Genomic DNA, 16,511 nt, shown 5'->3' with positions numbered 1-16,511 from the left:
TCACTTACAATCTACCCAATCATTTTCACTGAAATATTACATAGCTCCTTTAAGGCCTATTCCTTCCCTGAATGAGTTGTTCCCACAATTCCCATATTTTCCTATGTAGTTTGTTCCTACCCTTTTCTAAAGATCTAATTTCCAGTTGTTTTATCTCTGTTACTGTATTCACTACTTCTAATATAGTTGGTTTAGATTTTGATCAAAACCAGGTAAGTAAGCTTAGCCAAATCCATCTCCAGAATTGAGACATTAGAATACAAAGTGCAGAATGAATCATTTCATATAACCAGCATTCCCTTTATAGGTCTAAAATACTCAGATTTCCTTAATGATGTACAGTAAACTCTCTGTTAACCAGAACTAAAGCAACTGGCACTCTCAAGCAACCGGGAAAAAAATATCAAAGAAGTACAGTACAATTTTCATGTGTTGCACTTTCTATTTCATCCCCGCAGAAACATAACTTACGCTTTTAGAGTCTGAGTTTTAAAAAGGAAGATGGGAATAAATTCCCTCCCTCCCCAACCTGAGAAAAGTCAAACCAAACAAATAGTGTACCGTACAGTATTAGTCAGGCCTATTTTTAATAGTAACGCTCAAACAACCTGAAACTACAGTTATCCGGCATCTACCATTCCTCATGGGTGTAGGTTAACTGAGAGTTTACTGTAGTAAGTAAATTTAAACAGCTCTTTCAAACTCTAATCTGACCCAGTAGAACATACAAAAAAATAATAAAAAAATTGCTGCCTCTGTACCATATTGTCTTCTTGAAGAATATCTCAAAATAGACCCCATGTGCAAAAATGGGGAAAAGGGGTTGTGGATGGTTAGATATATGCATCGATTTGTTGAAGCAACTGCATACCCTGTAGCAACCCCAAAGTAGATTTATAACTAAAAGCTATGTACCTAGACTGGAAAAATCATTCCCCTTTGTACAGGGGTCACCTCTGTAGAATTGTCAAATTACAGACATTTTGGCATCTTATCACCTCTTTCAAAAATTTTTGAAAATGTGTACATAAATCCTTCAACATTTTTATTAACAAACAGCTTGCTATCTTTAATTCAACCAGGTTTCTGGCTAGAACATAGTACAGACAAAATATTACCATTTTAAACATAATAAATCAGCAAATAAACCAAAGTTCACTAATAGCTTCTCTTCTCTTAGTCTTATCAGTAGTATTTTGTACTGTATCACAGCCATCACTTCTAACAAGATGAGTTAGTGTAGGCATAAGCAAAGAAGCAGTATACGTTGTTAACTGCTATGCTGAAGAAAGAACCCAGTCCATATGCTAGCAGAACACCTAGTCCTCTTATCTACAGATTACAGTAGATGTATCACAAGGATCTGTACTTGGTCCATTTCTGTTTAAAATATTGGTGATATGCACAAAAAGCAACAGATGTATCAATAGCACAATATGCGGCTGATTGTCAGTCACAGCCTTTGTTTAACTTTAGTGTGTCACCCAACAGACTCTCTATGACACTGAAGCATGGTTTGCAGAATTTGATTTGTTACAAAGTTAGAAAAGCAAATAATATTGCTTAGTTCTGAAACTGAGTAAATATGCCACACAGAATTCAGTACAACAAAACCAAACAGTAGTACTAGAATGTATTCCACATACAATTATTGCACATGATAATAGATGACAGCATACATTTCAAACATCCTGAAGAATGTGTAATATTTAATGCAAGTGGAAAACTATGAAACTTATAAAAATCAAAACCATAGTTAGCAGAGCAGGCACTGTTAGGAACTGGCAGAGCACTCCTATGTCTTAGCCTAAGTGCTACACAAACTGGAACATACCTACAGTAAAAAAGCTACTTGGGCAGCAAGTGCACCAAACAGGACATACCATTGTTTATCTTTGCAAAAGATAAACTGGGTAGAATTTTAAAGCTACATGTCATTTTGTCCGCTCATAGTAATGTACAATGTACTAAACCTACAAAGCAAATGCCCCATACAACATACTATATCTACAAAGCAAATGCCTTACACTACATGATCTTATTTAAATAAACTTAACCAGCAAGAATGTTGAAGTCAGCTAAACTATTTAGTGACAACTAAATCAAGCAGTCATTGTGGAACCTCTCTGTACTCTGCATCTGTAGATGGACTTAGGAACTTTAATGCACAAGTGTGCAGTCTAATTCAAATGGCAAGTCATTTCAGATACAGCTAATTTACTTAATATCCTCACAGAGCTGCATATGTGTTAAACTGCTCTTACTATAAAGAGCCTGTTCATACTGACTCAAAAACCATCATGTAGAAGTGTTTTACATCTACACCACTGTATTCTTACTGCATTTTCATCTCGCTCATCTGTATCTGCTATGATACATGTCAAGCATCACCTTAAACCCAGTGTAGCACTTGTGCTAACATTTCTACAATTTTTAAACGGCTTGTACATTTTAATCATATCCAGTTCAGCTGTGAGGAGTTTATCACTTCTTGCATGACATGAAAAGTATGTATGCATGTAAACAGTTTTATGTTTTAAATATTCTTACATGCTCACGCTAGTTTTCTAGCTCATATTCAACATGTGTATTGTATACATACAGTTGTTACCATTGTTATCTCATATTGCATGCTGCTGAATGTACAGGTTTATTTTTCTTGTTGTTACTTTGTATGTTACTCAAATGTAAAGCCATTCTCCCCAGTCTTTGTTGAAATGGGACTTTTACGAACTCAGTTGATCTGTTCCCATTAACAATTGAAAATAAATAAATTACTTAATTAAGCCCATCAGTATGCCACGGTGGTGCAGCGGTAGCGTTGTTGCCTCACAGCAAGAGGTTCTCCCGTTCGATTCTTGGCTGGAGCACCTTCTGTGTGGAGTCTGCACGTCCTCCCCGCGGTCGAGTGGCGTTCGAAAGACATGCGTGAATAGGCATGCCTTCGTTGAAGGTTTGGAGTTGCGCTGGCACCTCAGCACCGTAAAAATCAACTGCCAATCATTAGCGGACCAGCATTCCGCTGTGGCGACCCCTAACTGGGAAAAGCCAAAAGAAGAACAAACTTAATTAAGCCCATCACATAGAATAGGTATTTTTTAGGTAGCAGACTTCCAGTCTGAAGCTCTGTTAACCTCTAGAGTTTTTGCAACATATTTAACTACTTCATTTGGTCATTCAAAAAATAAAGTACAATAAATAAATATTTTTTATTTATTTAATTTAATTTTATTTTACATTTGTTAACCGGAAAAGTCTGGACAGCGGTCCTTTTTCAGCGGAGACCCGTGGAGAAAAGCTCCAGAAAAAATACATATATAAATACAAATTGGTATTTTACAAACATTTATGAAGGAAGTACAATGTTTTCACAAAACATGTAAGAAAGAGGCAACAGTGCCAATTACAGGCTAAACAGAGGTTAACAAGCTAATGATGAATACAGTTCTTTAGCTAGAAAGATGCACATTATAAATCATCATGAGTAAAAGCTAGAAACCTACACTTTATAAATCAGCACGAGTAAAATACAGTTTATTGATACAGTAGGCTATTTCTCAATAGATGTTGTTAATACTAGGACAGTAATTTGCAGGGAGACTAGGAAGGTCTATCCAGGAGTGTTTAAAAAAAAAAAAAAAAACATACTAGCATTGGATGACTTGTTAGTAATGGGTCAGCCGTGGGATTTTTTGCATAATTAGATTTCAGAGGAGGAGAATCTTTTCAACAAACTTGTTATAGCCGTAAAAAAAATCACATCCATTTCCACAGCACATACTGATATTCTGAGAGACATGACTGGATTTAGCATAAGTGAAGTTTTTCCCTGCAGACAAAACCCAGGAAATATCTGAATTTGATTCAAATGTTTTGTCTTGCTACAGTCACAGCAAGACACTTCCTCACAGTTCTGTGTCACATGTCTTTTTGAATGCTAAGGGTCTTCATGGAAGACTTACACTAAAATTGTCATGGTTATTAAATGTTTAGAGTCAAGATTCGGATATTTCAGAAGTTCCAAGCCTAGTACTTCTGTCAGCTTCCTTTTAAAGTCTCTGATGTAATTCCCAGTACTGTCCTACAAGGAATCTAGATAGGCCAAAAATATATAGATATTTATGTTTATATGTACTCATACAGAAAGTTTAGGGCTCCAAGGGAGGGGCATGATAACAAGGTGTGATAAGAAGAGTGAGGGACACTTTTGTGATGCTCCGGAAACTTTCGGCTGGCAGAGGATGTGGGTTCTGCAGGGGATTGGGGATGCTACATATTAGAATGTGGGAGCTAGACGTGTTAGTAGACTGGCTGGAGTGCCTAAAAGGATGAAGTGGGACTGAAGAGGAAACCGCAACAGTAGGCATACAAACAGGATGGGGTAGGAGAAGTTAGTGGTGAGAAAAGCAGGGAGCAAAAGAATACAAGCTGGGGTTTGTGGGTTCTGCAGGAGAATGGAGAAACTACATATTAGAATGTGGGAGCTAGACGTGTTAGTGGACTGGCTGGAGTGCATAAAAGGATGAAGTGGGACTGAAGAGGAAGTAGCAACAGCAGGCATACAGACAGGATGGGATAGGAGAGGTTAATTGTGAGAAAAGCAGGGAGCAAAAGAACACAAGCTGAGGATGTCAGAGTAGTACAGCTAAATGGAGTAACACAGAGTAAGGTGAAGGGGGAAAGTGAAAGGTGCAGCCTGAAAGGGAGGACAGGGAGAAGGAAGCTAGCATGGAGAAAGAGATGCAAAAAATAGTCAAAGGAGGACAGAATGGAACAAGCACTGCAATGTGAGCAGGAGGGAGGTTGACATAGAGAGTCTTACAGCCAGATGGGAGAGGCAGAGGACAAAAGAGAAAACTGTGTAGAGGTCTTGCAGGGGGAACACATGAGGAATGGGGAAGACAGCTAGCACAGTCAGTGAGAAAGGATGAAAATGGAAGTGGAGGTTAATGTGTTACATATAGGAGAGTAGTGACATAGGGCAGGAGCCAGTTTGGGAAGTGAAGAGGATTTTGGTGACTACTGATTCAGTCACAAAGAGGATTAGTAGTCCAGGCAATTAAGAAAGGAGAGACTAGATTCAAGTGAAACTAGCCTCAGGGCTTTTGACTGAATAAAGCATGTGAAGAGCTAACCAAAGAAATCATAAAGGGAGGCATGCTTGCATGTTGCGGTGCACATAGGCACCATTGTCCTCTCAGGTGAGACAGCTGAAATGGTAGCAGGCAGTGCCAGGAAGGTAGGAATTATGCCATTAGACAGAGCTAGAGGTAACCGTCTCAAAAGTGTTACTTGTGTCATTAGTTAGAACACAAATGAAACCGCATATTAGGATTTATAATGACTGAATGCAGCAGTGGACCAAAGAAAAAGGCCTAGGGCTGGTAGAATGGAAGGAGATTTCACAGGTGGACCAGCTGTGTGCAGTGACCATCTTCATCTTGACAGAGACAGGATAGTTTTGCCTACTGCTGGACTGGAAAGGCATATCTAAATTATTGCATCTTTAAGCTGACATGAAATGGGAAGGGAGAGTGACAGAAGCATAAGGTTTAGGTGGGTATTGGTAGATAGAAGGTGAAAGGTGATGCAAAACATAACAAAGATGCAGATAAGGATGACTAGGACCATGGGTGTGTAGTCGTATTTTACAGCGTGACGAGTTTGGGTAGAAACATTGTGAGTGACATGCAGTGATGCAGGAGAGGAGAGTGGGACATTGCTGGTAACAAGAGATAGGGTGGGACATGCATGTCTCTCAATGGAGGAATGACAGAGTAGAACTAGATGGGGTGGGCAGCACTCGTTATAAAGAACAGTATCAGATGTGAGATTAGAAAGTAAGAAGCACAGCAAACAAGGAATGGGTCAGGAGTGCAGCTAGTGTCAAAGTATAGGTGTAGGTAAAGGAGGGAGGGAGACCTGGTTGAGTGATACAGTGCATCAAACTCCAGGAACAAGAAGAGATGATGGGATACTGGAGGAAATAAAGGAGTGAAGTAGAAGGCAGAAGGTAATGCTCATAGGGGATCCGAATCTATCAGGCGCAAACAGGAAGATTCCAGGCTCCTAGGTAGGGAGGAGGCAGGAGTATATTGAGATCTTGGACCACAGAATACTACTTCCTTCACCCGAATTCTGCCTGTCTCGTCTCAGCAGCATCTGCCCAGAACTCCACTGCCATTCAAATACTAGAAAACAAAATGTGTAGATTTATCACTCACTTCCCATTAAATGAATACCACTGTATAAATGTAAAAAGAGCAAACCGCCTCCCAGGTAAACAAAGAGCAGACTCACTACTAGGCTCACGACTCTTCAAGTTCCTGCATAAATAGACTATGTTAAGTTGTCTATCTCGCCTTCATTCTTGCTGGATGGGTTCGGAGCCGACCTCGGCTCCGACTCGGCCACTCTAAAGCTCGAGAGTTGGTTCCACCGGCTCGAGGCTCCCCTTATATCCCACAATGCTAGGCGATAGTTACCTCAGATCTCGTTTGCCTACAGCTTGAGGTTGGTTATTCTACCGGTTCCTGGTGAGTTTTAGCTTTTCTATAAAAGTTACTCTTTTTACCCCTTTTTTTAGTTTAATTATTCTTAAATTAGTGTAGTTCATTGAACTTTATCCCCAACCTAATTTTTCCCGTTTGTTGTTTAAAGAACTTTTAGTTCTTGCCTTGGGCCTTAGGCCTTCCTTCCCTAGGGAGTGTTTGTGTAGTGTTCTACTGTTTATTGTACTTTTATTTTTAGTATTTTTACTAAACTTTGTAATTTTGACAGGGTATAACTGGTGTGTTTGAGTGTGTGTTTGTGTTCACCAGTTAGGCTATGTCTAAAGAAGCAAAGGTCTCAGTTCAAGAAGTGTGATGCGTGCTGTCAGAAAATGTCTCTGACAGACGCCACACTTCTTGTGTCTATTGTGGGGCCTTTGCACCTGCAGGACTCCTGTGCTGTCTGCCATGGCTTCAGCCCCAGGGTCCTGCAGGAATTGAGGTGGTTTATGAGAGGGTTTCATAGCCTGAGGATCCGTCCCGCTAGCCCGATTATGTTGGTTTAAGGTGGCCAAGGCAATAGGCATTGACACTATGGGGACTGGGTGATTACAGGGGAGGTGGTCCGATTAATTAGGAGACTGTGAGCAAAGTGTGGGAATAAACGGGTTATGTGAATGGGTCAGGAATGGAGTATTGGGGTAGTTACACATGTGTGAGGAAGAGGGAAAAGAGAAGTCCAGTGTAGCTACATAGGAATGTGAAACTTGCAAGCAGAGCGATAGGTAGAATCAAAAGGAACACAAGGGCATTTTACATACATATCAGAAAGAGGGAGGTAAGAGACGCAACTAGCTGGGCTGAGCAAAGATGGGAGGGGCATCAGAGAAAACGGGCAAAAAAGCAGAAGGACTGAATGAATACTTTGATTTAGTCTCAGAAAAGAAAACAAAGAGAGGGTTCTGTGCTGGAAGGGATGAAGAGCTGAGTAGGGTAACAATGGACGGACACTAGCATTTAGAGGGATGAGGTTCCAGAGGAGACTTGCTACCCTTATGGAAGGTGAGGCACAATGACCAGAAGATATTCTCAGAAATCTGGCCAGGATTTGCAACCCCCTTCCCGACAGAAGTTGTCATCAGATCATTGGCTAATGCTGACATGTCAGAGGACAAGGACTTCAGGCTGATGGAAGGAATCCCAAAGAAAACTACCATGAAAGATCAATGGGATGTAAAGGAAAAAGCTTGACCAGAAGCTAGGCGGCTAGTGCTAAGGAGGAGAAAGAACAGCAAGTACAGGTATAGCCCTAGTCACATGAAACCAGAAAAACAGGAGTGACATATTTTGGATGCATAAAATCATGTCATGGAGCTGCAAAGGATGATTCTAAATAGGAAGGATGGGGGGGGGGGCAAATAGCATATTTTAGGGACTAGCTACTTTCTGGATCTCCAAAAGTACCTTTTCACAAACAGGGTAGGAGACCTTTGATTAGGCAACTACAATGGGTGATTGATAGGGAATCCACAGAAGCTTCTAAGCAAACATGGGACAGGTGAAAAAGGAAGCAGGATTTTGATCTCACTTGCCATGTTTTTGAACTACTTTACTACTTCAGTTACATGTTCAAACATCAAGGTGTATGTGTCAGCTGTATCGGATGGTATGCTATCCTGTCACCAGATCACTGTAGCTACTTAAAAGTTTGATGAAATATGTCCTTTACATAAGACCTCAAAGCACAGCAATGTCTTTACTATGCAACTTAATGTCAGAAAATAAAAACTAATTTTGTCTTTTTTGAATAAATAGAATTAGTAGATTTTATTTAATTATTTATTTGGCATTTGTTTACCGGGAAAGTCTAACTGGGTCATGAGGAACCCATAGATAGAAATACTTTTCACAGCAATCTATTTTCTTGTGGCAGTCACTTCTGGGAGGATGATTTCTGAAGGGCAATCACTAATGTTTAAATGTCTGGATAGCCTTTCACAGTGAAAGGCTTTCCATAAAAGATTACCTTCTTTTATGGCTGGAGTGGGTTTTGGTGTCTGTCTTTTATCTCCGTTCAGTTAAATTTTTTTCCTAAACTATCAGATTTATTGCTTTAGATGGTAACTTTACAGTACTTGTCTGTAGGTTTTAGTGTCTCAAGATACGTTGACCGAATGACCAAAAATCCAGATTTACATATATCAAATTTGAGAATGCTGAATCTACTTAACCAGTAAGCTTGAATGGCTTACTGGTTAAGTGCTTTGACTGTGGTGTACAGGGTCCTGGGTTCAAGACTTGGGACTGACATTTTGACATCCTACAGAAAGGCCTCACTGAGACCAACGACTGATGTCAGAACCATGGCCTTAAGCTCAGTGCCAAAAAAATGTGTTGTCATCCCCTTTGGAAAAAAGCAGTTCCCATGAATTACCACATTGATGTTAGTCCACTGAACACAGAAGGCGTCATAAGAGATTAGGGAACACAGGTTGACAGCAACCTCTCTTTGATCACCACATTGCTACTGTGGTCAGAAAGTCCTTCTGTGTGGCACATCTCATTACTAAGGGTTTTGCTTCCAGGAAGAAAGAAGTCATTGTCTCCCCCTACTCTTTCCTCATTAGAACATTCATCGAGTACAATGCCTCATTTGGGATGTACCTCACTAGAGACCTGCAGCAAATGGAGAGGCCCCAAAAGTACCTCACAAAGAGGATCCTAGGCCTTAAACACTTGTCCTATATGGACAGACTCAAAAAACTCCAACTATTCTCTGTCTCATATAGCCTACTTAGAGGTGATCTCTGCTTGACTTACAAAGCCATGTCTGACCCAGCTCTGTTAGAAATGCTACATCTAAAGAAATCCCAATCCCTCCGCACTACATGCTCCAGAAACCTCAGCCTCATTACCACAATCAACAAAACAAGCTGGAGGGGCAGGTTCATAATGCAGACTGCCCATGTTATGGAGTAGACTTCCCATACATGTCAAGCAGAGCTCCTCACTGCCCCTCTTCAAGAGAAATTTTGATGAGTGGATGGGAAATAGAAAATTCACCCCGCGGACCACTCAAGTGGCTCTACTCGACAGAGGTAGTGGGAACTAAGTTCAGGTGGCACGATGCCAGAATAATCCTATGGGCTAGGCTTGTAAAGGCTCCAGAGCCATTAGCCTAGTACACACCTATGAACCTGTATAGAGACAAAAAGGCTGAAAATCCAGACTTAAATATACCAAATCTGAGATAGCCATTTCTCAGAATATTCCCGAAGTATGGCAGTCTTGGAGTTGGAATTTATGCATGTATGTATGTGTATGTATACCTGCAGCTAATAGTCAATCCATGGAAATGTTGATGTGCTTTATGGCGACACAAAAACAAATTGATATGCTACAGTGCATGCTACGAGGTTAATCCTTGAAACTTGCAAAAGAAAATTTGTGTTATTTGCAGGGATTCAAGCACCTGCACCCTCCATTTAGGGGGTGCCCTGCTAATTACATATACTGACTCCTAGATTGTACAATCCGTGAGGAAACGGCATGTCCCCCCCACCTCGGGAACTGTCAGTCTTGCACAGATGTCGACCCATTTGAAATTTTGATTTATGACACGCCTCATATGTGTGTCTGTGTGCATGTCTGTGTGTGTGTCTGTGTGTGTGTCTGTGTCTGTGTGTTTGTGTGTGTGTGTGTGTGTGTGTGTGTGTGTGTGTGTGTGTGTATATACTATATATATATATATATTATATATATATATATATATATATGTGTGTGTGTGTGTGATATATGTGCACACAACACACACACACACACACACACACACACACACACACACACACACACACACACACACACGTGTGTGTGTGTATATAGCTATGTATTTTTTATACATCATTATCACCTAAATGGTATGGGAATGTCCGCAGCTCTAGCATCCTACACACATCTTGCATTCCAGAGCATTTTCTAACAATAACCTTAAAAAGGATAAGATAAACAAAAGTAACCCATTTGTAGCACAAAGCCAGGGATTTTTGAATCTGTAATAAGCTATAAGACCTTGGCAACCATCATCATGTCTTTTCGCTTGGCCAGGTGTGTTAGTCATAGTATAATGAAATAATCAGAGGGGTAGTGCCCACTGCTACATACAATTTTGTATTAAACATAGTTTGCCTACTTAACCATAGTAAAGGGGTGTGATCTCTTAACCAAATTGAAATCCTTATGTAGCAAGTAGTATTTCAAGGCATAAAAAGTCCATTTTATTGCTAGACATATCTCCTTGTTGCCCGACTGCCCATCTTCGAGGCAGTCGGGGAAGATTGTCACTGTACCCAGAAGCCTGGCTATCCTTGGACACAAGACAAATGGGTACAGTCCATCATTTCCGAAGGTTATTCTATTCCCTTTCTTCGCTTTCCAAATCAGTCAAAAAATCCCTTCCAGATGTTCCACCGCTCAAAGGGATATAGCAGCTTTGGAAATTTCAAAACTGCTTGCAAAAGAGCTATTCAGCCAGTGCCAGCAGACCAACTAGGATCCGGAATCTACTCAAGGTTCTTTTAGTTCCAAAGAAAACAGGGACTGGAGACCAATTTGATCTCAGTATCTTGAACAGATCGGTCAAGAAAACAAGATTGATGGTCACGCTGCAATCCATTCTTCCCTATTGGGAAAAGGAAACTGGATGTGCTCTATAGACCTTCAGGACGCTGCTATCACATAAAATGAACAGACGCCCAGAAGATTCCTCCGCTTCAGGCTGGGAACCAGTCATTTTCAGTTCAGGGCCCTGCCCTTTGGTCTCACCACTGCCCCGGTGTTTACTTCAAATGCATGGCAGTGGTAGCTTCTCACCTGAGACGACAAGGATTCCAGGTGTTTCCATATTTGGACGACTGGCTCCTCACAGCTCCCACCAAGCATCTCCTTCTGATGGCCAGAGATTACACTTTTCGTCTGTCAAAAACTGGGTATCTCAATAAATTGCGAAAAGTCTGTTTTGTCGCCTTGTCGTACTATTACCTACATAGGCGCAAATTTAGATACTGTAAACATGTCTGCAACACTAACGTAACCAAAGGATATCAGACATTCAAAAATTGGTATCACTACTTCAACAACAACAGAGCCAAAGCCAGGTTAGTTCTAAAGGTGTTGGGAATCATGGCAGCGCCATACCTCTCCTTCCATTGGCCAGATACCACATGCGGATCCTTCAGTGGATGCTTTTTTCTCAATGGTCATACCAGGAACTTCCAATGTCTCACACCATTATGATCACGCAAGCATGCAAAAAGCATCTCATGTGGTGGATATCTTCCCCAGCTCCTGTTGGGAGACCATTTGTTCCACCTCCTCCGGTTGCTACTCTGACAACGGATGCCTCCCTGATCGGGTGGGGGCATTATCAGGCAGGACAGTCCAGGGCACATGGCAACCAAACGAATGCCACTTGCACATAAATGTTCTGGAGATGAGAGCAGTGCTTTTAGCGTTGCAAGCCCTTCAAGACTCTCTTCCCTTGGGAACGATTGCATCCAGACAGACAATATGTCTGTAGTGTGGTACATCAACAAACAAGGCGGAACCAGATCATACCCCTGTGTCGAGAAGCACTCAGACTGTGGCAATGGGCGATTTCTTCTCAGCGCTTGATAGCAACGCACATCCCCGGGAAGTCCAATCACATTGCGGACAAGTTGAGCAGAGCTATTCTCATGCCTCACGAGTGGTCTCTGAAAGACTCTGTAGTGAGAGAGATATTTCTCAAGTGGGGTCAGCCTTGCTGCGATCTTTTTGCTACTCCCCAAAACAGCAAGTGCAGAGAATACTTCACTCTATTCCTTTACCAGGCCAACCCAGCAGGGACGCGCTAGTCCAAGTTTGGCCCCGGGGACTTCTGTATGCATTTCCTCCTTTCCCACTGATCTCTCAAGTAATACAGAAAGCTATCACTCAGAAGGCCTCATTGATCCTCATTGCTCCTTACTGGCCTCGGCAAGTGTGGTTCCCCTTTCTGCATCGATTTCTCTTGAGCGACTGTGGAGTCTGGACCTAGTACCAGATCCTTTGACCCATCAGTCGGAACAGTTTCATCGCCCCTCCCCTCTCTGAACCTCACTGCTTGGTTCCTCCACTTCCAACCGTAGCCAGGCTTCCTCAATTATCTCACTCTGTTAGAGATATTTTGATAGCTTCCCATAAATCTTCCACTCGAAGATTTATTTGAGTAAGTGGAAACGCTTTTCATATTGGGCACAAGGAAAGGACATAGATCCTTTCACCGCTTCCATCCAACTAGTCCTTGATTTTCTTGCTGAACTCTTCCATGCAGGTTCATCTCCATCTACTCTTAAGGTTCAATTGGCAGCTATTTCTAATTTCCATGTGGGTATTTCTGAATCTGCCCTAATGTCCCACAAACTCTGCAAAGCCTTTTTGAAAGGAGTTTTTCTTCTCAGACCTCCTGTAAGAAATCCTCCTTCTCCTTGGGACCTAAATTTAGTTCTTGCTTCTTTGATTCTTTCCCCTTTCGAACCTGCAGCTTCATGTTCCTTAAAGTTATTATCATGGAAAACTCTCTTTCTGGTGGCTATCACATCAGCTAGAAGAATTTCAGAACTTCAAGCACTCAGTTGTCGTTCTCCTTACCTTGTGTTCCATAAGGACAGAGTTTCACGAACTAACCCGTCCTTTTTGCCTAAGGTGGTTTCAACATCAAATCTAAACCAATGCATTGACCTCCCTGTCTTTTTCCGGAGTATTCAAATAGGTCTGAACAAAATTACACTGTCTGGATGTTCATCGTCAATTAAGGTACTACTTGGACAGGACGAAACAATTCAGAAAATCTGATCAGCTGTTTGTCTCCTATGCGGAAAGCAGAAAGGGACTTCCAGTTTCAAAGGTATCTTTATCCAGATGGCTAACATCTCTGATTACCCTTGTTTATGAGATTAGACACCAAAACTGCCTAATAAGCCTAAAGCCCATTCCACCAGAGCTTTGGCTACTTCTCTAGCCTTCCAAGACAGACTGCCTATTGACACCATTTGTGCAGCGGCTACTTGGGCTACTCCTCACACTTTGTTTCCCATTATAAGTTGGATTTAGCTTCTAGGCATAGAGCTAATTTTGGTTCCACTGTTCCCAGGAGCCTGTTCCGTTAGGCCACCCGGGACAAGGTGCTAGGACGCGTCCCATCCAGCAAGAATGAAGGCGAGATAGACAACTTAACATATAGAGTTATGTTCTTACCATAACGCGTTCCATGTTAGTTGTCTTCTTCTTCTTCTTCTTGCCCCACCCTCCTTCCCCCTGGCCTGGACAGACCTAGAGGAGTTGTGATCGTGACCTCTCTTTCTACCACCTCTTTCTTAGCTATATGCTATTATGCATATTTCTTGTTTCAGGATGTAGGTCACCCTTCTTCTTCCTGTTGTTAGAGGTGGATTCTGTTTTTTACAGTTATACTGTTTCTGTTATAAGCTGGGGTTAGCTTACAAACTAGATCTGAGGTAACTATCGCCTAGCATTGTGGGATATAAGGGGAGCCTCGAGCCGGTGGAACCAACTCTCGAGCTTTAGAGTGGCCGAGTCGGAGCCGAGGTCGGCTCCGAACCCATCCAGCAAGAAGAAGGCGAGAAGAAGACAACTAACATGGAACGTTATGGTAAGAACATAACTTCTATATTCCTGCTTTAATCTCTGAACTAATAAGACAATCCCTGATATACATCCTCAGAAACTTGTATCAAACTGGTCCTTTAACATGTATCCCACTTTCCAAACTTCATGTCTCTGACCATGAGTGCTCTATTTGTGTTCCTAAATTATGGGAGTCCCTCACACCCAATCTTAAAGACCCTTTATCTTATTCCAAGTTCTGTGGACTTTTAAAATCTCATCTACTTCATTAAGCTAAACTTTCCTGTAATCCAAGAGTCCACAAAACCTAAATCAGCTAATATCTTTCCTTTATCCTAAATGCCCTTCTAGTCTCCATTGCTTCAGTTCTCTCACCTCATGTGTGTATACGTGTTACACTTTCTTCGTAAATGTAAAATAAACTTTCTAGTAAAATGTATATTGATAGGAGTGTCATTTTTTCCCTCTCACTTTTATCATTTATATATTTTTGTATTCTTAGCATTGTATATTAATTGTATTTTATTCCCTGTCACTTCATGTTTTTTGTTATTTTATGTACTCTGCATGAGTGGTCATATTATTCACTCAGAGTTGAAACTGAAATTGGTTAGAATTGATCAGTGATCTACCCCTTAAAGAATTTTAGTAAGTAAGTAAAATAAATAAATGAGAGGTTCATGAAACTGATGTGTGACTGTACAAAAAAAGATTTAATTTTGAGTGTGGTTTTAAGGAGTGCAGAGGGTTTCATAGATGTACCAGTGAAGCATCACTGCTAGCCAGCAGTGATTATGCTTTTCTTTTGGTTTAGAGGTGGGAAATGAGTAAGTAAAAAGGCAAATATGACACTATGGGGACTGGGTGATTACAGGGGGAGGTGGTCCGAGATTAATTAGGAGACTGTGAGCAAAGTGTGGGAATAAACGGGTTATGTGAATGGGTCAGGAATGGAGTATTGGGGGGGTAGTTACACATGTGTGAGGAAGAGGGGAAAAAGAGAAGTCCAGTGTAGCTACATAGGAATGTGAAACTTGCAAGCAGAGCGAAAGATAGGTAGAATCAAAAGGAACACAAGGGCATTTTACATACATATCAGAAAGAGGGAGGTAAGAGACACAACTAGCTGGGCTGAGCAAAGATGGGAGGGGCATCAGAGAAAACGGGCAAAAAAGCAGAAGGACTGAATGAATACTTTTGATTTAGTCTCAGAAAAGAAAACAAAGAGAGGGTTCTGTGCTGGAAGGGATGAAGAGCTGAGTAGGGTAACAATGGACGGACACTAGCATTTAGAGGGATGAGGTTCCAGAGGAGACTTGCTACCCTTATGGAAGGTGAGGCACAACGACCAGAAGATATTCTCAGAAATCTGGCCAGGATTTGCAACCCCCCTTCCCGACAGAAGTTGTCATCAGATCATTGGCTAATGCTGACATGTCAGAGGACAAGGACTTCAGGCTGATGGAAGGAATCCCAAAGAAAACTACCATGAAAGATCAATGGGATGTAAAGGAAAAAGCTTGACCAGAAGCTAGGCGGCTAGTGCTAAGGAGGAGAAAGAACAGCAAGTACAGGTATAGCCCTAGTCACATGAAACCAGAAAAACAGGAGTGACATATTTTGGATGCATAAAATCATGTCATGGAGCTGCAAAGGATGATTCTAAATAGGAAGGATGGGGGGGGGGCAAATAGCATATTTTAGGGACTAGCTACTTTCTGGATCTCCAAAAGTACCTTTTCACAAACAGGGTAGGAGACCTTTGATTAGGCAACTAGAATGGGTGATTGATAGGGAATCCACAGAAGCTTCTAAGCAAACATGGGACAGGTGAAAAAGGAAGCAGGATTTTGATCTCACTTGCCATGTTTTTGAACTACTTTACTACTTCAGTTACATGTTCAAACATCAAGGTGTATGTGTCAGCTGTATCGGATGGTATGCTATCCTGTCACCAGATCACTGTAGCTACTTAAAAGTTTGATGAAATATGTCCTTTACATAAGACCTCAAAGCACAGCAATGTCTTTACTATGCAACTTAATGTCAGAAAATAAAAACTAATTTTGTCTTTTTTTTGAATAAATAGAATTAGTAGATTTTATTTAATTATTTATTTGGCATTTGTTTACCGGGAAAGTCTAACTGGGTCATGAGGAACCCATAGATAGAAATACTTTTCACAGCAATCTATTTTCTTGTGGCAGTCACTTCTGGGAGGATGATTTCTGAAGGGCAATCACTAATGTTTAAATGTCTGGATAGCCTTTCACAGTGAAAGGCTTTCCATAAAAGATTACCTTCTTTTATGGCTGGAGTGGGTTTTGGTGTCTGTCTTTTATCTCCGTTCAGTTAAAT

At 41.2% G+C, this 16,511-nt stretch overlaps 1 protein-coding gene across 19 annotated transcripts in view; it reads left to right on the top strand.

The window, feature by feature from the left end:
- The window catches only part of MBNL2 (muscleblind like splicing regulator 2), a 1,807,613-nt gene that overhangs the window by 116,390 nt on the left and 1,674,712 nt on the right, over nt 1-16,511 (top strand). The window lies entirely within an intron of this gene.

The sequence above is a fragment of the Protopterus annectens genome, chromosome 5.part1, assembly GCF_019279795.1.
Source record: "Protopterus annectens isolate FY-2018-M chromosome 5.part1, PAN1.0, whole genome shotgun sequence".
Taxonomy (NCBI): domain Eukaryota; kingdom Metazoa; phylum Chordata; order Ceratodontiformes; family Protopteridae; genus Protopterus; species Protopterus annectens.
This window is presented reverse-complemented; position numbering and strand designations above follow the sequence as displayed.